Here is a 22671-nt window from a genome sequence, read left to right as displayed (position 1 = left end):
CAAAGATCGTACTTTTTGGAGAAATGTCCTCTGGTCTGATGAAACACAAATAGAACTGTTTGGCCATAATGACCATCATTATGTTTGGAGGAAAAAGGGGGATGCTTGCAAGCCGAAGAACACCATCACCACGGTGCTTTGCTGCAGGAGGGACTGGTGCACTTCACAAAATAGATGGCATCATGAGGCAAGAAAATGATGTGGATATATTGAAGCAACAACTCAAGACATCAGTCAGGAAGTCAAAGCTTGGTCAGAAATGGGTCTTCCAAATGGACAATGACCCCAAGCATACTTCCAAAGTTGTGGCAAAATGGCTTCAGGACAACAAAGTCAAGGTATTGGAGTGGCCATCACAAAGCCCTCACCTCAATCCTATAGAAAATGTGTGGGCAGAACTGATAAAGCGTGTGCGAGCAAGGATGCCTATAAACCTGACTCAGTTACACCAGTTCTGTCAGGAGGAATGGGTCAAAATTCACCCAACTTATTGTGGGAAGCTTGTGGAAGGCTACCCAAAACGTTTGACCCAAAGTCAATGCTACCAAATACTAATTGAGTGTATGTAAACTTCTGACCCCCTGGGAATGTTAGTTAAAGAAATAAAAGCTGAAATAAATCATTCTCTCTACTATTATTCTGACATTTCACATTCTCAAAATAAAGTTGTGATCCTAACTGACCTAAGACAGGGAATTTTTACTGGGATTAAATGTCAGGAATTGTGACAAACTGAGTTTAAATGTATTTGGCTAAGGTGTATGTAAACTTCCGACTTCAACTGTATATGGTACTGTAACTATGTATCTGAATGTGTAGAAATGCTGCGTATGAGGAGTGTATGTGTGGCTGCGTGTGTGTATATGCGTGTGTGCGTGTGTGTGCGGTGCACGAGGTGTGTGTCTTTATCTTTGTTCTGTGGGAGGGCCTCCCCGGGCTCCTGCAGTGTAATGTACAAATCCCCTGTAAGACATCAGCAGAGTATCAGTCAGCCAGCCAGCCAGCCAGTCAGTCTAAGAACAAGCCAGCCGGCTATAAATGGCAGGTACAGCTCACAAGCTAAAAATAAAGGGGGGCTGTGTTTTTTAGGAATGGTGTTCCTGAATTAAACACAACAGGAGCCAAACACTAAATCAGAACGGCTTTGCCTCAGGCTTAATGTGAAAAACAAATGAACGTCAAAGCAAGGAGAGAGTTAGCTAACTCCTGAATAATGAATAAGGTAGACTCATGCTTGGCCCATCACTTAACTAGACTCGGCATGGAACAGAGTGTCTCTCTAGATCTGTTTCTCTCTTTCTGTCTCTGACTACCTGTGTAATGCGTATCATGAAATGAACCACATTACAGAATTGAACATCTAAGAACGTCAGGAGAAGATTAAATTCTGGGAGAGGGGGAGAGATCATGTGCCGTGGCTTAGAGGCCCATCTGTACCTCTGTCAATAACTCCACACAGCAGAGGGTCTGGAGAAGAGACATCTCTAAAAGCTTTCTCTGAATCTGTCAAAATGTCCCACTTCCCCTTTCCGATGTGGCAGTCAGTCAGGCCCTGTGAAGTAGCTGTCTCTCCTCTCCTCTCTTCCACTCAGAGCCACTCGGGGATTGCATCACGGCAGGGCAGGGCGAGAGACCATGGCAGTCACAAACAGTAAGACCGTGGGCCTGCCAGTCCGGGGGAAAATACCTCATGTTGAATGATTCATAAACACCCTGCCTGTGTGTGTCTGTGTGTTGACGTGGCTGGCCAGTAGATAGAGCTCCATGCTGTGGGAGAGTGGGAGCCCTGGCTGTGCTGTGCCCACTGCCTCCACAGTGAAGTGCAGCAGGCTAGCCCTGGCTGGTTAGAACTGGGACCAACAGCTTCAGCCTCTATGGCATCAGGCCAGTGAGCATGCACGCAAACACACACACACACACACACACACACACAAAAACACACACAGAGGGAGAAACAAGGCATATCATAATATGCCTGTGTGTTTTTAATGGAGTTCCCCCCTTACTAACGGCTATTATCCCTGACTAATGGCATTCACTGGGCCTCTCTCATTACTGAAGTGGCTCTTTACCGGGGACCCTTGTTTCATACAGTTAGAGTTAATGCATTATGAACAGCCCACCAAGAGTAAGCAGCGATCTGCATATTCAATAACTTCTGTAATTATATGCGCCATTCATCAGATGGGATCTGATTGCAGGGGAAGAGGGGAAGAGAGAGGAGCAGAGAGGTCTGATTCCTGGAGGACAGAAGTCTAATCACAAAACTAACATGATAATTGAAATCTAAATTGAAAGACTTGGCTCACGCCGAGAGTATTTCAGGAGTAGATTGTGGAGAAATTGGGGCTGGAGAGTGAGGGAAAGAATGAAAGAGAGAGGGAGAGATAAAGAGATGGAAAGAAAGAGAAACAGAAAGAGATACGGGGAAAGAGGCCATATTAATGGAGACTGTAAAATTGCCACACTGCCACAATGTGTTCAGGGTAGTGGTATTGCTGACTTATGGGTATAGGGGGCAGTGTACTAGCAGCAGTGTCCATAGCAAAACTACAGTAAGAGAATCATGTCTCTCCTCAGCAGGGCCAAGACTGTTTCTGGAGAATGTACGTCAGCACGAACGCGGCACAATATTCCAAGTTGTCACTGTTGGCCTTTTCTGCCTGAATGGCCCCGGTTCTCTGAATGTAGTTTCCTGTTTTAAGAGGTAAATGTGAGGTACCTAACTGCTCGATTCTGCTTGCATAACGTGCCCATTGTTTGGTGTGAGAGGAGACATTTTCTACATTGTATGGGATGTAAAGGACCTCAATTCACCTCCAAAGTCCATAATCACATCAGCTATTCATAGAAGCTTTTTAAGGAGGCACTAAGCATCAAATCAAAGCAGATATGGAGAAATTAAACAGTTAAATGCATGTTTTTTTTGTGAAAAATATCCATAATTCTAAGTGAGAAAAGCGCAGCATTAAAAGAGACACCTGTGTTTGAAGTTTTGTAAAGAGGCCATCCTTGTGTTCCACTGACTGAGGACACACAGTTTTTCTCCCCAACACATTCTGTCCAATTAAAGATAATCTTATCAACAATCTCGTTTCAGATACTTGCGATCAGGAATGAGTCTGTGATGAGACTTGACTGGGTCGTTGGAAAACAGCTTTCCTTAGAGGACTCTGTGAACAGTTTGGCATTGTGTGGTAAGAAAAGACTAAAGGGAGAAATGAACCCATCTACCCCAGCCAGTCCGCTGTCCCTCCCGTTCTCCTCTCTCCTTCCCTGCTCTGCTATTTCTCCAGACTCTGGATTCATATTCCCCCCTCAATAACAGTTCATTAGTAATGCCAAATTCATTAACCTATACTGCTGTATCAGTGGCCTGGGCCATAAATTAGCTTAATGTGGGCAGACGTATTGCAGCTGTGATAAGGGACATAAAACGTAAAGAGAAACACATACGCCCGTAGATCATAGACGGTTATAACTCTGCAGTGGTTTAGGAGGACCCACTCTGGTCCAGACAGAGTATTCAGCTATCACATCAGCTCTTTGTGCTTTCTCTCTCCTCACAGGAACTTTTATACAACGATTAAAATAAAAAAACGACACAGTATATCAACCGTGTGTTTTCATTACTACTGTAACTCCTCAGGTTTTGGCAATTGAGTTATTGCATTGGTTTGCTTTTATCATTTGCCATATATAATTATGTGAAAGACTGTGTTAAGATAGCATGTGTACCTGTTAGTACTAGGCATGGAATAGATCCTCTAAATCCTAGGGTGTGTTTGTGTAGAGAGATCATCCAAGAGGGAACGTTGTTATCAGAGCAGTGTGTAGACTAGAGGTGTCAGAAACAAATAGAGAAGCAGTGCATTCCCCTCTCCTGCTGCACGGGGAAGAGGGAACAGGGATGGGAAAAGGCTGGAGGCACTTCAAGTAGCTTCTGACAGATCCTTCTAATTGGAGAATTATTTTTCCTCCAAGTCTCTGGTATAAATCCAGTTTGTGTTTATTTAGAGTCAGTAAGGGAACAAGTAGGTTTTGGCCGTGTGGCATGTTTCCCCTCTCTCTCCCTTTCCCTAAACCGTCTCACGTCCCTTATACAGACCCTTTCTCTCGCTCTCTCTTCTCTCTCTATCCCTCCAGTTAGTGTGACTGATGTGTGAACTGCAGGTTCCGTGTCTGTGTTGAGCACATGGAAGCAGCACAAAACAAACTGCTATTGTAAAAAGGGATGATGACTTCGGCTGTCCATGGATTACATGGTGACCTTTCCGCTGTCCTATCCCCCAGTGGTCTCGTCTAACAGCTCACACCAAAGAGCCTATTAGGCCTGGATTCCACGCCGTTGTTAAAAAGGGTCTTGTCCTTTCAAAACTCTCTCTCTCTCTTGCTTTCTATTTTTTCAAGCCAAGGTGGTGGAGGAACACAAGTCCATTGTTCCCTCGCAGATGGAAGTTGGAGTTACTACGGCAACAGCTCTAATCCTTCTTTTTCCCACCTTTCTTCGTATTAATGGCCTATCAAGTGCTACCTTTTAAGTCAGTGGCCAGCGTTCCGCGAGCACAGCTCCCTCGCCTTAATTACATATGATTCTATTCGTACATAGACAACATGATGAGCTAATCGAAATGTGCTAAATAATGATGTACTGTGAGCAACTATTCCTTATCCTGAGGCCTGGTCTAAGAATAACAATAATGAGGCCATTATTAAGGATCTGACTTTAAAATGCTGCCCTGCCACCAAAACAGAGAGCATAATTGTTCTGGTGTTGTCCACACAATCAACAACTCATTGTTGTGGACTTGAGAACTAAGGGAGCAGAGAATGGGTCCCATAATGATTGGTCTGTGCTGCCATGCAGGCCCTGTATAGAATTGTCTACAGAAGAATGTCCTTGATAGACTGCTGATTTGTTGAAAGTGGTGTGAATGAAGACAACTGTCTGGCTTTTTAGAAAAATGTCCTCTTTTCTGTCTGTCTCTCTCGCCGCTCAAATAGCCACCAAGCCTCATTAGAGCAGGGCCATTCATATGGTGAAAGGCTGGGAGTCACACAGACCCTTCTGAGAGGACATGGAGAGTAACAACTAGCTAGATGCTTGAACAGGCCCAGATCTACTCCTTTCACTCATCTCTCCCTGAGGAAAGGGAAATGGCTCTATGGTCAGGCTTAAAAGACAGAGAAACCCTCCTAACTAACATGTCAAAAAGGTTTCTTTAAACAATATAAATAATCATGGAGAATAACATCAACTCAATGCGGCTGAGATGTGTTATCTTGATTAGATTCCAGCACATTTAAAAAGTTAAGATTTGTAGGTATATATAAATATTCAGCTTTAATCACAATCATATTGAGGTTAATAAACACTCACAGCGAAGGTGATTATTGTAGATTAAGTTGTAAGGGCTGAAAGAAACGTTAAGTGAGATGTTTTGCGTCTACATTTAACGGGTGAAAGCTCAGTGGGGTTGTCCAAACGCGGAGCTGTACCTTTTAAATGTGCTCCATTGTGAGGCAGGGGAGAGCAGGGGAGAGCAGGGGAGAGCAGGGGAGAGCAAGAGAGAGCAGGGGAGAGGAGAAGGAATGCTAAGTGGGCCCCTTTGCCTAGTCAACCTTCAGTGGATTGCATTTATCTTCATCTTGTTAGACTAAATTAATTAACAATCTCCTTGTTACACACTTTCTCCTTTCATTACATCAAATAATGGGAGAGATGCAGGAGGAGGTCCTCTCTACTGGGATTAGCCAGGGACTGTTACAGATCTCTCTCTCACACACACACACACACACACACACACACACACACACACACACACACACACACACACACACACACACACACACACACACACACACACACACACACACACATAATCTGCCAAAATACAATCACATGTTCTTCATAAATATGCCGCTAAATTGAAACACTGCTTCTCTAAAAAAAAGCTGGCTTCTAATGTGAGTAAGAACAGATCCTATTCCACTAAAATACATTGTGCACTAACTGTATAATTTAGTGAATTCTTTCACTTTGTTGCAGACGTACTGCTCTGCATGTGAGATTTAAACAGAATGCCATTATTTTCTAAGACAGTACAAAGGCTCCATGCTACATTATTAATATAAAGTGAACCTGTTTAAAGTTCTCCCTGATGTATTTTTCACAATGACTATTCCTCTGCCTGCATCAGCACACATTAACAACCAGCATCATTTTCTAAACTGAAAATGGGGGATTGGTACTTTTACAGCTATTGCAACTATGAGTCAAAACAAGAAGTGATGACTCATTAATGTAAAATAATGACTAGTTTGTCCAGCGGTATTTTAGTGAGTGACGTAGATATGAAATGTGAAAAGTCACCTTAGACATCTGCCCCTGAAATGTGAAAAGTCACCTTAGACATCTGCCCCTGAAATGTGAAAAGTCACCTTAGACATCTGCCCCTCTGTCAGAGCAGAAGTGGAACTTCTGGGCCACACAGCTGGGGAGACGACTGAGTTTAATAGACAACATGTCCTTTCAGAGTACTACACATAAATAGATGTATTAATGAGACACAAGGCTGTCATACTTCACATAATTGCACTGACAGATCCCCCTTTGACCCAATTCAGTTGCTTAAGAAAATATGTTGTGGTGCTAGCTACACTGAAGAAACATGGTCCGTCTCCCAAACCCCTCCCCTCCTGTTTCTCTCTCTCATTCTCTCTCTCCCTCCAACCCTCCCTCCCCAGGACACAACAAGCCATGGACAAGCAAAAGGCCAAACCCTGAGGCAAAGCCTGCCTTTAATCTTGGCCTGATTGTTGAGGCCTCTGTCCTCCAATCACCCGAGCATGTGTGCGTGATATCGTTCCACTGGAACTTCTCATTTAATTAAAACAGACATTGACAGAAGGATGTGGATTAGGAACCGTAATGATGCATTTACTTAGATGAATCGCAGTGTTCTCTCAGAGTAATGATTTCGACAAAGAACAAAAAGATATTGTTACGAAAGAGGCTAGCAGTCAAAGGTCATGTTTTGTCTATGTGGGTCGATTTGGGTCTTCAAGTTATTGGGCTGTAAGAATCTCAGTTGGATTTAAGAGGTGTTGCTTTCTTCAGCCCTCCCCCACCCTCTGTTCAGCTAGATATCTGCCCAACTGGTGCTGCTTCAACAGGTGGCTGGAGTCAAACACAATCCTCCACTCTGTAGCATTAGTGGCCCAGTGGAAATGAATAGAGGCAACATACCTTCAATAATCCACCACATGCCTGAGTATGATCCCCAGCCTCCGGCCAACACGGGAGATGTAACACTCATTACGCCTTGGAAACGGAGGCTACATGCAAATTAAGTAGAAGAGTCTATTTAAGGACATTTCTAATAAATATGATTTTTTAAAGATATATGTTTGATTTGTGTATGTGTATTCTAGATAAGGTAACCCAGATAGTTTTTGTGCTATATTTGGAATTAAATGACTGATCTATACCGCCTCTTAAATCTCATGTCATTCTGTGCTGGGCAATTGACTGAGATTTATTTTTTCTCATCGGACATCTTTTTACTGCTGTCTGTGTTGAGAGTAAGGACACTCAATAGTAACCTTTCAAACTAGATACTAATGGGGTATTTTAAAATAGGATCTAAAGCTGTGTTATATCCATGGCATTATCACGTCCTTTATTTTACCGGGTTCCAACAGTTCTGAGAAAAAAAATGCTGTTAATTTAATCAAATAAATGACCTTTTGAAAAAAAGAATCAAAGAGGATTCATTAGCTTCATTACTAAAGTTTGGCTGACAGCAGCTTTGAAAGGCAGATCCTGCTGCTGCTGCGTCTTTTAACGAGGCACCATTAATTAGGCTGCAACATTCAAGCCTGGAGAAAGAGAGGAAAGAGGAGCCGATGGCGAATATACTCACTTATTGACTTCCTCCGTGTTATAACAGCACAAATTCTTAAATACAATCACAGGATGGGTTTAAAAGAAAAATAGCGTCAAGGTCTAATTTTTTGGGACTTTGCGGTCGAGTACAAACACACACACACACAACAGGAAACAGTACATAACAAACCAAGCCCCACCCTGACCCCCACCCCACCTGTCCTGGTCATGAGTCTAGAAGAGGGGGACAGACAAAAGCATGCAGTACAAACACGGAAACCCTAGTTTGAGAGGCACAGTACCCAGGGGTGAGATGGGGGGGGTATCTCTACACATCTGTGTGTGAGGTTAGAGTGGAAACTGCTTTCAGTCTGACTATGGAGTGTGGTGGGTATCAGTGTGAGCATGCCACGGAGAGCGCTGTAGAGGGGGAAAGGTGGAAGTGACTATTTCACACTCACAACATACAGCTGGGGTGGATTCCCAGACACACAACCCTCCCACCGACCCCACCCAGCCAGGGAGGGACGTGATCTAAGGTTAGGTGTCGGGAGCTGGAGCTGTGAAGGGACAGATGAGTTTAGCCCCTGACCCCCTGACCCACGACTTTACAACAACAACTGAAAAAGAAACTAACCTCAGTAAAAAGCTGCTACGAAGAAAGCCCTCCATGTCAACGTGTGGGGTTCTGCGGCAGGAAAAATACATAGAGAACCATTTTAACACTGAAAAAAAGCAACATGTAAAAAACACAGAGCAATGCATGCATCTTTCTCTTCTAATAAGGTATGTCTTTAATTAAGGCAGTGTGGAGGAAGCTCATCCTCTCTTCTTTGCATTGACATCATTAATTCTAGTCTTTCCTCAGAGAGGGGAGTGGATTTGCATACAGCAAGGGCCTGATGATATGTTTGCAACAAATAAACCCTTTCCTATTGATCCTAGCGCAGCCTTCTTCCTAGGCTCTCTCCAGAGTGACACATACATTTCTGTAACCACTGATTCCAGACCAGCCTCTGGCAGGGCTCAGAGTGGTAGAAGGAGCAGCCAGAGGTGGTCCAGCTGTGTGGCGAGGGCTCTGTGGCTTCTAGGAGCCCCACCACAGGGGCCCAATGATGGGACATGCACCGCCAAGGAGGCGGGAGGGTGTGGTTCACAATGTCACTGTTCGGAGAGGTCGTTCGGAAGCATCGCCCGAAACATTTTGGAAGCACATGGCTGCAAATGATTCCCAACAGGTTTCATTAACCTCTGTTATTGTTCTTCAGAATATATACTGTATGTACAGTATATTGTGATTTTGGATTGCTGTGTGCTTCTCCTTAAGCACTATCATCAACATATTATTACAGAAAACAAATTGGGAGTGGAGCCGTGGGGTGGAGGGTTGGAATACAAGTACGTCAGTGATATCAAAACTATAGCCTAAAATTTGAGTAATTACCAGGAAATTCCCTTTTCAGAGAGACTGTAAAACCAGCCACGAGCTTCCCTCTCTGACAATGGTAAAGTCAGCAAAAATAAATATGTACTAGTCATCACACCAATTCATAGAAAGACACACAGTGTAGTTTCAGCTTGTTATTCAATTGTCTCGGTATTACACATCATCACATCCCTGTCCTGTAAAATACATCGCCATCTCACCAGCATCTGATCAGCCAAGAGCTAAAGCTGGAGTGTGCTTTTCAAAACCCATGTTAGAAAACGCAATACTCAGTAGCGGCAAAGAAAAAAAACCTGCTGAAACTAATGAGTGTTTTCTCCTGCTGTAACAGTCGACTCCCTTGCAGACGTCATCATAAATAACACACATCAGAGCAAAAGAGATCCAGCATCTTGGCCCTAAATGCTTTCAGTTTTTGGGACATGAGTGTAATTTGCTGTTTTCTCCTCTCCTCTCCTCTCCTCTCCTCTCCTCTCCTCTCCTCTCCTCTCCTCTCCTCTCCTCTCCTCTCCTCTCCTCTCCTCTCCTCTCCTCTCCTCTCCTCCAGTGAGGCTGTGGAGACAAAGGCACTGAGAGAATGGAAAGAGTGACAGGACCAAGGACACTGTGCCTTTCAGGCTAGCCTGGCCAGCACTTAGCAGGGCGTTGGACCCGCGAGACCCAGTGGGCTCAGCCGACACTTTCTCACAATCGGGTGTCTGAGGAGGGGGTTAGGCCAGTGACGCCGCTCTGCTCTGCTCCCCGCTCCACTACACTCAGCCCTGCTCTGCTCTGTTCCCCACTCTACTCAGCCCTGCTCTTCTCAGAGCACATAATACCAACATCACACCAGTGACAACGTGAGAAAACAACAGTCAAATCATGCCGAACCGATCAAGCGTGTCTCCTCACCACTCTGAGAAGTGTTAAAAACACACACACACTTCTCTCTGCACCTCCTCTCTCTCTCTCCTCTCTTTCTCAGTCTTCTCTCCGTCTCATCTTTAGTAAGGGGACTGACTCGAACACAGAGAGACACACGACATAACTGCATAATAGACCGTCATCATGTGCCCCAAACACACGTTTAGAGTTTAGATTCCTTGATAACAGGTTAGCAAGAGAGGCAACAAGGCTATGGAAAGCCACAGGAAACTTAAACTAACCTAGATAAAACCCACTGAGTGAATGGACAGTGAGCCATAGGCTGGGTTCCTTTGTCATGACACTGAATGCATGTCTCATGCTTTAGTGGCTCCACAACATAGTCTTCAGCAAGCTCACTGTCTAGCAGAGGACCAGCCTGCCACCAGGACAGGAAGTGCCAATACAGAAGGGCCTGTTTCTCTCTATCTCTGTCTGTCTGTCTCTATCTCTCTGTCTGTCTGTCTGCCTGTCTCCTTCCCTCTGCATCTCTCTTGCTGCTTGGACACATTCTATTACTGTTTCACAACTATCTTTCTCCTTCTCTCTTTTTCTCTCTTCCTCCCTCTTGTCTCTCTGCCTGTGTTTCCTCAGCAGTGTGTGCTGTCTAAAACTCCATTGTGATAATGGAGACAACTGAAGCACGTCGCCCTATGGAAGTAAAGATATGGTTTGGAGACCGAATTCAGGAAAAAGTGACTGAGCCACATTGTATTTGCTCCTCTCCATAGATCCATAAAGAAAACAGGGGAGCCTGGAGTTTTAAACTAAGAGCAGGCCACATTTCAAGGGTAGCGTTTTGGTGAATGAGAAATAGGGAGGATAGACATCAGTGTTAAAGACAGCTAGTGCTGGGGCTCACGACAGCCTTTTCGAAGAACGGACCTCTGCCAAAAGCTGTCTCTGCCCAACCAACTCTCACCATCTGCAGTAAATGTGCTCCATTAAAGCAGCACCATATGGACAACAAGCTAGCTATTAACACAGCTTCAGCACGTCCCCCTAACCTAGCACAGATTTCAAACTTCCAGTCAAATTGACTGCTGAATTAATGCACCACCACAGCCATGTGGGTCTTGGCATGGAGCGCTGCTCCCAGCTTTCAGTCATTAACAGCCCAGGCCAGCTTAGAGCTGAGCAGAGCTGAGCCCAGCGGAGAGAGAGACACAGCGGCCACCTACAGACAGACTCTACTCCACCATGTCTGACTTGGTCACTGGAAAGTGACTTTTAATTAATGGGAGAGTCTGGCTATAACCTATGCCTACATGTCAGCCCAGGCAGTTTAGAGAGGAGAATGGAAAAGAGGAGTAAGAGGACCGATGTATCCAGGGGGACATGGAGGACCATGTCCCAGACAACTCTGGACAGCACAGGGAGCAGCAGCAGTCATTAGGCTGAGGGCTTGGTACTGTCTGTGTCTCAGTTCTTCCACAGGGATGGAGGAGAGAAGAGGAGACTGCTCCCTAGCTGGGTGATGACGTAGAGCCAAGATGGCACTGATTAACCAGGGTGTGGAGACGTTAATTCCTCTGGGCCAGGCGGCCATGTTGACGCCTCTCCTCCTCTCTGAGTCATGGGGGGACCCACCCACCGCTCACAAAGCTCTCCTCTCTTCTCCCAGAGCATGACGCCACGGCTGCCTGCAAGCCCTCTGTTCTCCCACTCATAAACGAGCATACACACACACACACACACACACACACACACACACACACACACACACACACACACACACACACACACACACACACACACACACACACACACACACACACACACACACACACAAAAGCTCTCTCTCTTTCTCGCACACACACCAAATCAATTACAGCTCTGTGTCTTTAACCCGGCCCCATAGGTTCAATAAATTATGTTTGTTTATTTTTTTCCCTCCTGTCACAGGTCCTTAGATTCTGTTCATAATTACAGTGGAAAACACACTTTCCCTCTCTCTCTAACAGCCTGGATGTCTACAATGCCTTGCACTAACTCAAACTACAGGAAGGAAGGCACTGCTAGGCTACACAATAGTAGGTCTTTGTCAATAGAAAGTGCTCTTTGGTAAAAGGGGTAAATTGGACCCCAGAGTGAAAGAAAAGCAGCCAACAAATGCAGGGGCGGCAGGTAGCCTAGTGGTTAGAGCGTTAGGCCAGCAACCGAAAGGTTGCTAGATCGAATCCCTGAGCTGACAAGGTAAAAATCTGTTGTTCTACCCCCTGAACAAGGCAGTTAACCCACTGTTCCGAAGCTGTCATTGTAAATAAGAATTTATTTTTAACTGACTTGCCTAGTTAAAAAAAAAAAAAATGGATGTTAAAAAGCAAGGAGGACCAAGGCACTCTTCATATAATTAAAATGCCTTTATTTGCATGGTATGTTCAATGGAACAAATATTTTAAAACTCTGACGTGTTTCGGCAGCATGGCCTTGGTCGTGTCTATTTGTTCCATTGAACATGCCATACAAATAAAGGTATTTTAATGAGATTAAGAGTGCCTCCTTGCTTTTTACTTTTTACTCTTTATTTCTTAGGAAATATCGTCATCTTGATGACTCAATATTGTACTCCATAATCATAACGTCCTCTGTGACCCTATTTTGTGACCTCATGTCAGGCTAAAACAGGAGAATGGAGGGAGAAAAAGTACAAATGACAAATCCCAGGTAATTAGGAAACATTTGGCTGCTGACTATCCAGTGGCTGACCATTCAATGAGGACTTCGTGATGAGGTGAATGTCAATGGGATGGTTTAATTGAGAATGCTATGGTCAGTTAAGGTCTATTTGTCTGGTGTCAGCTTTTTGTCTACGGTGTGAGCATGTGTGTGCGTGTGTGTGAATGTGCATGTGAGAGTGCATGTGTCATACCTACACTTTTGAGAAATTACCCCAGAATTACACTTAACACACATACATAGTATAACACACACATACACACACACACACACACACACACACACACACACACACACACACACACACACACACACACACACACACACACACACACACACACACACACACACACACACACACACACACACACACACACACACACATACACACACACTTGGATGTGCCACTCTTAGTTCTGCTTAATCATATAAATTCTGCAGAGTTCTGGATGAAGAGCGCTGCTTATATTAAGTACCTCTGCTCTTGGCCAGTGATGATATTAAGATTCCCTTGTTGAGCAGCGATTACATTTCTTTTTGAACATAAACCAAGCTCTGGGTGTAATTGCCTTGTCATTCAGAAGATATTTCATATAGGAACAACTGCGGTGTCTTAATTTCAGGCAATTAATTAATCGATGATCCCATGGGGTGTTATATTTAAAGTGGGATCCTGGTGGTGGGAAGAGGAGGAAGGGAGTGGGTAGGAAGGGGGAGCAAGGGGTGAGGGAGGGGTAAGGAGGGATCTGTCTGACAGTAACAGGATAGAGTTGCTGCTGCTGGCTTGGAGAGAGAGAGAGACACTAAGTTCAACCTGTGCTGGGGAAGACACAACAACACTACCTATGAGGTAACTTACACATTCCTTCAGGAGGACACAGCGGAATGGAGCCTTGCATGTTTGCAGGGACAGGGGTTGATGTTTAAGATAAGGCTCCACCCTCATACATGTGTGGGGGACAAATTTGCGTTCTCCAAAGTAATCTGTCCCAATAGTGTCTCAATGTAGATAAGAGGGCTGTATTAATGACAGGCTGAAGACGGTCTAATTAAATAAGCATTTCAGACCTCTCAGTCGCCAGAGGAGATGTGTGAAAGGGTGGCCTACTGACAGCACTGGGAGAAGATTAGAGAAAACCTGTCCAAGTATCGCCAACATCCCCAGTGTTTTCACACACACACACACACACACACACACACACACACACACACACACACACACACACACACACACACACACACACACACACACACACACACACACACACACACACACACACACACACACACAAGCCTAGACTACAACTACACCTTGACTAATAGTGATAGTGTCCCATCTCTCCATCCCCCCGAGCTAGAGCTGCCAGATGAGTAGTGAATTAATTTGTGAGGCACTCCAACATTAAGAAGGTGTGTTGAAAGGTGTCTGCTCATGTTTCAAATTAAACGGGCTGCTGGTCAGCATTAGCACCTCGGCACCCGTCGGCAGCCGCTTGCCTCCGACACATAGGGGGCTGGGGAGGGAGCCTATCCACCGTTCACACTGGAATAATTACAACATGTCAGGAAGAATTAATTTCCTCATTTTTCAAAAGGATACACAGAAATTACCATGTTATTATATGACAGAGTCCCTGGGAGGATTGTATTAAATGTGATTTCTAGCACAGCCCACACAACAAATTAAAATGAGAAATAAGATGGAGAGAAGCAGGGCACGGAGCATATGTTTATGGCAATGACTGAAGCCAAGGGACCAGAAACAAACATCTTCATTTCATTTTATTTAAATCAGGCCGACACAGTGTGTCTGAATGACAGCGCCTGCTAATGGGCTCAGATTACAGGCTCCTTGGTATTAGCACAGAGATCCAGCCACTTAGTGGGGGAGTAACGGACGCTAGCTACTGGGTCAGGCTACACTACAGCAAGACCATCTGAGCATAATGCAGACATTAACACAGGTTTAGGATCCTCCAACCCCGCTCCACCCTCCAGGACAAACAAGGAAACAACTTCACTGAGCTTACAGTACATTCGTGTTGAGATCAATTAGGCAGGGTGGTTATTTCAGACAGTGGCAGCTGATTTCTCAGAAAGATCAACTGACGATGCTTACTCACTGTGAGCTGTTCTCAACCTTCATTCTTCTCATCTTAAAGCCAGTCACAGTGAAGCCATGTAATTAACTTAAAGAGTAATGACATTATACTATGTCCAAGTCAATCATTCCCCATTAGTTTTGGTGTCTAACTTCTTCAGAAATGTAAATGTAAGTTTACAGCAAAAAATGTATGTTGATGCTTACAAGTGAATGACCCCTAGAAGAAAGACAAAAACCCTGGAGAATTACACCACGAGGAGAGAATAATTATATCCAACAAAATGATTTTTTCTGTACTGTATTGACAAAGATAGCCTAAACAAAAGTACATTAAATGCGGTAGCACCTTTTACATAACTCAAATAATAAACATCGTAACCATGGGGGGACTTTAGAGATCCCTTCCCAGCATCCCCCTCCAGACAGGGCTTGGGGGTTGCGGGGTAGGGAGAAAGTGGATACATGGGACCCGTGGAGGCCTTCTCCCTCCTGCCACTCTCCCCTCTCCCGGGCTTTGATTGGGCTTGTTAGCTAAATCCAATCCAACCCAGGCATGGAAAGAAAGAGTTTTTAAACTCTCCCGAAATGGCCGTCATTAGAGCCCAGCACTCCCCTGGGCTCCACAAACTTAAAATAATTTCCGAATCAATTAACTGGATACTCTCAACGCAACGGGCATTTCACACTCCAGGGTCGGAGCGCATTATCAGCCGGAGACGATTCATGGCGTTTTGGGAGAAAAGTTCATGGTTGAAATCATTAATTCATTTGACCAGACATTTAGTTATGCATTACTTTCCACAGCTGGGGAAGCGAGAAGATTAATGGCATGTTCTCAGGTCCCGTTTTCTGCAGTATATAGCTAATAGGTGAAACTTCTCTCTGTCCTACAAGGGCTGCAACTTGAGAGGAAGGAAAGCAGCCAAGTCCATACTAGGTTTCATTCTACAGAGAATCAAATAAAGCACATCAAGCCATCAAATCAGGCCTCACATCTAATAAAGCTGGTAGGAGGGTATAATCCCGATAACAACAGCATGTTGCTGGAATGGCAGCTCATACAGAGGGGATTGAAAAATGGTCATATCTAAAGGGGTTAGACACAATGTCACCAAACCTTACAACTAACAGGATCTATCAGGGTTATATGGCGTTAGGGAATGGAGGCATACTGTATCTACATACCTGTACGGAAACTCTTTCCTGACAGATAAAGAAATCTGCCAACAATCAATTTGAATATTCCCAGTGTTCCTCTGGAGCAATTGAAACCAAGGCTGATGAAATTAAAATAACTTTGTCAAGCAGTCTCCGTTTATCTACACCACGGGTCATAATCAGTGCAGGCAGGGTCAGTTGGCTGAACCAACAGGCCCATTTGATACATAATAGATGAGAAGATAACCAACCAAAGGTTATTCATTTTCATTTTGTGGTGAAGTGCTGTTTATTTCATTTCTCAGAAAACATCTCCAGCAGATCGTCCCCATGAGGGGCATCAGTGCTGGACTGAGCAAAGCCCAGAGTGACTGCTGTGTGTCCATCACCTATTACATGATGACACACGCTGACAAAGAGCACATTCGGCCCTCCACACTTGGGTGTTTCCAAATGATTCACACAGGAGTGATGAAATACATCGTCCAGCAAAAGAAGCCACACACCGTCAAAATGACTCACCGCCTCGTTTTATGATGAATTAAACATGTAGATTCAAGTTGCATAGGATTTAGATGAATGAGTGTGTCAGGTCTGGCTGAAAGAAGAGCACAGGGGAGTGGAGCAGGCCTTTGGAACATCACACACAGGTCATCTAAAACCAGTAAGACAGGGAGACACAGTGAGTGTGGTACAATCTATTCTAACGCACACTGACACTTCTTAAATAACAGTGCGAGCAAAGTACTAACTTTACAAATGGGAATATTTGGGTGCTGTGTTCAACGACAACCACGTACAATCACTGAATAACAATTAAATAAAACATTTACAATTATATGATGTTATGTCTACAGGCATTTTTCCCACAATGCACCATATTTTCTGCTTCGAAGAGAAAAGCTCAGGTGTTCGTTCCATTGGCTATTCACTATCAAGGTCCTCATGAGTGGGAGCATCTCAAGTAATGTAGGAGACCTCTAAAGTCTACCTCAGGTCCGTACACACATTGTACCAAGTCCTTTATTCAACACACACATCATTGGGAACATTTGCTGTTCCTACAAAAACAAACACACACACATGCACTTAACCAGTGGACAACAAGGCATACCCTGTTACTCAACCAACTGTACCTATGCCAACCACATGGCTGATGTTTTCTGTTCTTAGTCAGTAGCTACTGTAGTTATCTTTTTCCCTTTGGTCCAACAATAACCAACCGTGTTATTCCCAAAATAGAGAGAGGTAACCTGTAACTTGTCAATAGCAATGTTAATATCTTGGTTCCAGGTCTTTCTCTCCAGAGGAAGCAGTGGACCACTGATGTTTTGGTTTATTTACTACTAATACTACAAAGTGTAAAGCTGTGGTAGTATCAGGAGCTCACCAGTGTTACACAGTGTTAGCATGCGATACACTCTGGCTAATGTATGCTCTTTCACTCATCATGTCCATTCACAACGTTTATCCATTTTTTTCACTGAGCAGTATTCATTGGTGATAAAATCCAAAGCTAAGGCTTTGTTATTCCACCATTCTGTCTGCTCACTGCAGCCAAAGACAAGTCCACATTCCCAGAGAACAGACTTAACAACACCAACAGACACTACAAACAAAATATGAAAACCATTAGCCAATTTGGTTTAGATGGGAGCATTGATTTGCACTGAAGACAACTGTGTTTGAGGAGAAATGGCAGAGATAAACCGTCGGTATTAGTAAATGGCCGTGAACTTTGAGATGGGATTGACTCTTATCAGTGCCACAGTTGATTATGCAGGACCAACAAGGACTCCTCAGCCACATTAATATCATTCAGTCCTGCCTCTCCGGAAACCATCTCCAACTGACATTTGAAAAAAGATTAAAATCAACTAAACTTTCTTGGCTTTATTTGCTCAAGAAACATTTTCTCAGATACATTTTTTATTACAACAGTGCAGCAGAGAGAGCTCCCATTAAAGGCATATTGTAGCAATAAAGTACAGCCATATACTGGCTGTTTTCAGAGGTGCTGCCTGTGTTTCCTGAAATGGACTCTTTCTTCCCTCTTGTGAATGTTCTTATTGAGACGACACGCAGCCATAAACTACTAATAACAGCAGCCGACATTAGCGTAGAGAATAGAATCAAAAGCACTATACATGCTACTATGGAGGTAGACATGGAAAGTGAGGAAAAGAACCAAGACACCTGGGTTTAGTTTTCTAAGGGCCTCAGAGGTTGAGGTAAACTCACAGAGGGTTCACAAGTCTCACAAGGCCTTGACGTCATTAGCTAGCCTGACTATGCATGTACGTGTCACAGTTCCATGGTCTTCTATATACAACTAAAGCTAGAATACAAGAACGTAGGTGTCAAAATGCACTTTAACCTCAGATTGTGTGCAGTATTTTTTTTTTAATATTAGAAATAAAAGCAGAATCTGAAAAAATACAGATTCTGTACCTGAATAAACAACTCCAAAATAAACTTTTTATACAAAAGTATGTGGACACCTCTTCAAATGAGTGGATTCAGCTATTTCAGCCACACCTGTTGCTGACAGGTGTATAAAATTAAGCACACAGCCATGCAATCTCCATGGACAAACATTGGCAGTAGAATGGCCTTACTGAATAGCTCAGTGACTTTCAACTTGGCACCGTCATAGGATGCCACCTTTCCAACAAATCAGTTCGTCAAATTTCTACCCTGCTAGAGCTGCCCCGATCAACTGTAAGTGCTGTTAATGTGGAAACGTCTAGGAGCAACAACAGCTCATCCGCAAAGTGGTAGGCCACACAAGCTCACAGAATGAGACCGCCGAGTGCTGAAGCACGTAACGCGTAAAAATCTTCTGTCCTCAATTGCAACACTAGGGAGTTCCAAACTGCCTGTGGAAGCAATGTCGGCACAAGAACTGTTTGTCGGGAGCTTCATGAAATTACTTTTCATGGCCGAGCAGTCGCACACAAGCCTAAGATCACCATGCACAATGCCAAGCGTCGGCTGGAGTGGTGTAAAGCACGTCGCCATTGGACTCTGGAGCAGTGAAAACGTGTTCTCTGGAGTGATGAATCACGCTTCACCATCTGGCAGACCAACGGACTAATCTGGTTTTTGCGGATGCCAGGAGAACACTACTTGCTCCAATGCATAGTGCCAACTGTAAAGTTTGGTGGATGAGGAATAATGGTCTGGGACTGTCTTTCATGATTTAAGCTATGCCCCTTAGTTCCAGTGAAGGGAATTCTTAACGCTACAGCATACAATGACATTCTAGACTATTCTGTGCTTCCAACTTTGTGGCAACAGTTAGGGGAAGGCCTTTTCCTATCTCAGCATGACAATGCCCCCGTGCACAAAGCGAGGTCCATACAGAAATGGTTTGTCGAGATCGGTGTGGAAGAACTTGTCTGGCCTGCACAGAGCACTGACCTCAAACCCATCGAACACCTTTGAGATGAATTGGAACTCCGACTGCGAGCCAAGCCTAATCGCCCAACATCAGTGCCCAACCTCACTAATGCTCTTGTGGCTGAATGAAAGCAAGTCCCCGCATCAATGTTCCAACTTCTAGAGGAAAGCCTTCCCAGAAGAGTGGAGGCTGTTATAGCAGCAAATGGTGACCAACTCCATATTAATGCCCATGATTCTGGAATGAGATGTTTGACGAGCAGGTATCCACATACTTTTGGTCATGTAGAGTAAGTCTAAATTGTAAAAGTGACCATGTGAAGTAACAATATAAGCTTATTGTGTAGCGTCCATTATATTAGTATTTATTTGTGCATTTCATTCAATGCAGGTGTTCAATGTGGATGGAAGACTCCAGAGGTAAAAGAGAAATCTAACTGGATAGCCTTTAGAAAGAAATCAAAATGGAGGAAAAAGAGTACTTACACAAACAGAAAGACTAAACCCCCAGCACCCAGCGATCACTGGTTAGTTGATTTTGAACTCATGAAAGTGACCTGAAATGATAAAAAAAACAGACAAAATATATAAATGTCTCTTTGTCCATCTTTAAAAAACATATACATTCATTCTTTATCAAAACAGTTAAACAATCCATCCCAGACATTCAATTCAAAACAACATATTTTATGGATACGTAATAAAAAAATCAAATCTGTACAATCAGTAAAATAACTTTATTTGCACATATCAAAACAAACTTGGAGAGGAAAGGAGAGAGAGGGAGATAGGAGGGAGGGGGGTAAGGAGGAGAAGGTGATGCTGGCCCATTGTCAGAACATCTACAGCTGAGGTAAAACAGCTTTAGTAATGAAAGAGTTCGGGACCACGTCCTAGACAATGTTTAAACTCCACTTCTCTAATACCTCATTAATCTGTCCTACAGCCAGTAGATTCCACTAATACATGGCTTTCATATAAAGTGGTTGTTTTATTTAATTTTGACTTTCTTTCCTCGAGCGCGGCAGGCTAATGATTTATTTAGCAGCATGCTCTGCTAGTGACGGCATGTCTCTCTCTGAGCCCAGCCGCCAGAGCTCTGGAAAACACAAACAACCCGAAGCCTCTGCAATATGGACATACCACTTTTAGCCATTATCTAACCCGGAATTTAACATCAATATTTCTACCTCCAGGAAGTGGAAAAATAACACACCAAAACAGGAACCACAACAACATCCAAAGTGAGAGAGAAGTGGAGTGATCCTTGTGCACAGCCACAGCGCAGGCCTGAAACGGCACAAAGCTCATTGATGTTCATTTCCTCACATTATCTTGTTTTTCACAACAAGCTGCGATCTCATTAACAGATGATTTATACAATTACCCTGCTTCAGCACCGCCAATTAAACCAGGACAGAGGTTTTTAAGGTCACACTTAATTGATCTGCGAGTAATTTGTGCTACTGTACCTTGGTCTCCTGCGGCTAGGCAAGGAATAAAAGACACCAACAGCAGACCAGAGAAATATACCAACACATTTGCAATTGGTGTGAAAGTAGAGAAAAGAGATGTCAGTAAGAGAGGATGGAGGGTTAATAGAAGAGGCCAGGGAGAAGCAGTAGTCATGAATGGATCTGAATGTGCAGCCTTGAGACTGAAAGTAACAATAGGAGAGAGAAGCCCACAGACTGGCCCTGACTGAATGGGAATCTGCTGTCATCTTTATAGCACCTCTGAGCTGACAGTCAAACCTCTCAAAGGACCCAGCCGTCCTAGCCAGCAGGCTGCCAGAGTCCACACCACACTGTCTCACCTCTTTGCACTGTACTGCACACACACACACATACGGACAGACACGCGCACAGGCACAGGGTCAGAGATGGAAAAACAGACACACACACGGACAGGCAGATGGACAAATAGAGAAAGAAACAAAGACAGAAAGACGGACAGACATCTAAACACACACACAATTTTACTTTTAGAACCCACTAAGGGCGCTCTCCACCCAGACTATTATAGCCCACTGTATTAAAGACAAAACCAGCGAGTTAATTCAATAAACAAGTGTTTCTTTATGAAACATACACTGAGTTTACAAAACATTAAGAACATCTTCCTAATATTGAGTTGCACAAATCCATGTCTCAGTTGTCTTAAGGCTTAAAAATCCTTCTTTAACCTGTCTCCTCCCCTTCATCTACACTGATTTAAGTGGATTTAACAAGTGACATCAATAAAGGATCGTAGCTTTCACCTGGATTCACATGGTCAGTCTGTGTCATGGAAAGAACAGGTGTTACTAATGTTTTGTACACTCAGTGTATAACATCTGACTCATTACCGTTAATAAATGAGAGCTAATAAACGAGAACTCTTTTAATTGCAGGGGGTAGAAATGAACAAGCCTTTGAATGTATAATGTGATGTTAATTGAAACAATGAGGAAAGTAACAGACAAATAGAAAATATGTAATTTTGTATTCATGGCTTATTTAAAGAAATCATTTGTCTGGAGAAAAATGATTATGATTATAGATAATAAGAAAAACCAGAGTGAAATTACAAATAATTAAACAAATGTTGTAATCCCTCTGTGAGTGTCTCAGACAGAGACTATTGTAGTGGTGTGGTGCAGTACAGCAGCTCTTTTCCTGCTGAGAACACAGCCTACGGGCTGCTGGGGAAATAACACAGAGATGGGAACCCTTCCTTTCACTAATTAAACGATCATGGATTCATTAAAACAGAATCCCAATCAACTCCAAATTCAGTTTATTAGTTTCCCCCAACACTTTTATCACCCAATCATTGTGTCCACAATAACCATAGAGCCTTTCAAATGTTAGATTTTTTTACTCAGCTGTTGCAGAGAGGGTGGTGACAACAAACCGCACTGAAACACTACACACATAAACAGAAACGAACACAAAATTAACACATACACACACTGAATGAACACTATCTTTCGCTTTAACACACGAACATACACTTTCACACACACACACACACGCACGCGCACGCGCACACGCACACGCACACGCACACGCACACGCACACGCACACACACACACACACACACCACCA

The 22671-nt window shown here is 43.7% G+C and overlaps 1 protein-coding gene across 1 annotated transcript in view; it reads right to left on the bottom strand.

Annotated features, from left to right (window-relative positions):
* The window catches only part of LOC120049221 (transcription factor SOX-6-like), a 202846-nt gene that overhangs the window by 145497 nt on the left and 34678 nt on the right, over positions 1-22671 (bottom strand). Inside the window, exon 3 of the mRNA XM_038995460.1 lies at positions 20068-20138. The gene's annotated coding sequence lies outside the window, so the exon portion shown is untranslated. The remainder of the gene's footprint in view (positions 1-20067; positions 20139-22671) is intronic.

This window comes from Salvelinus namaycush, chromosome 1 (assembly GCF_016432855.1).
Source record: "Salvelinus namaycush isolate Seneca chromosome 1, SaNama_1.0, whole genome shotgun sequence".
NCBI lineage: Eukaryota > Metazoa > Chordata > Actinopteri > Salmoniformes > Salmonidae > Salvelinus > Salvelinus namaycush.
The sequence above is the reverse complement of the archived record's forward strand: the minus strand, read 5'-3'. Positions and strand labels throughout refer to the sequence as shown.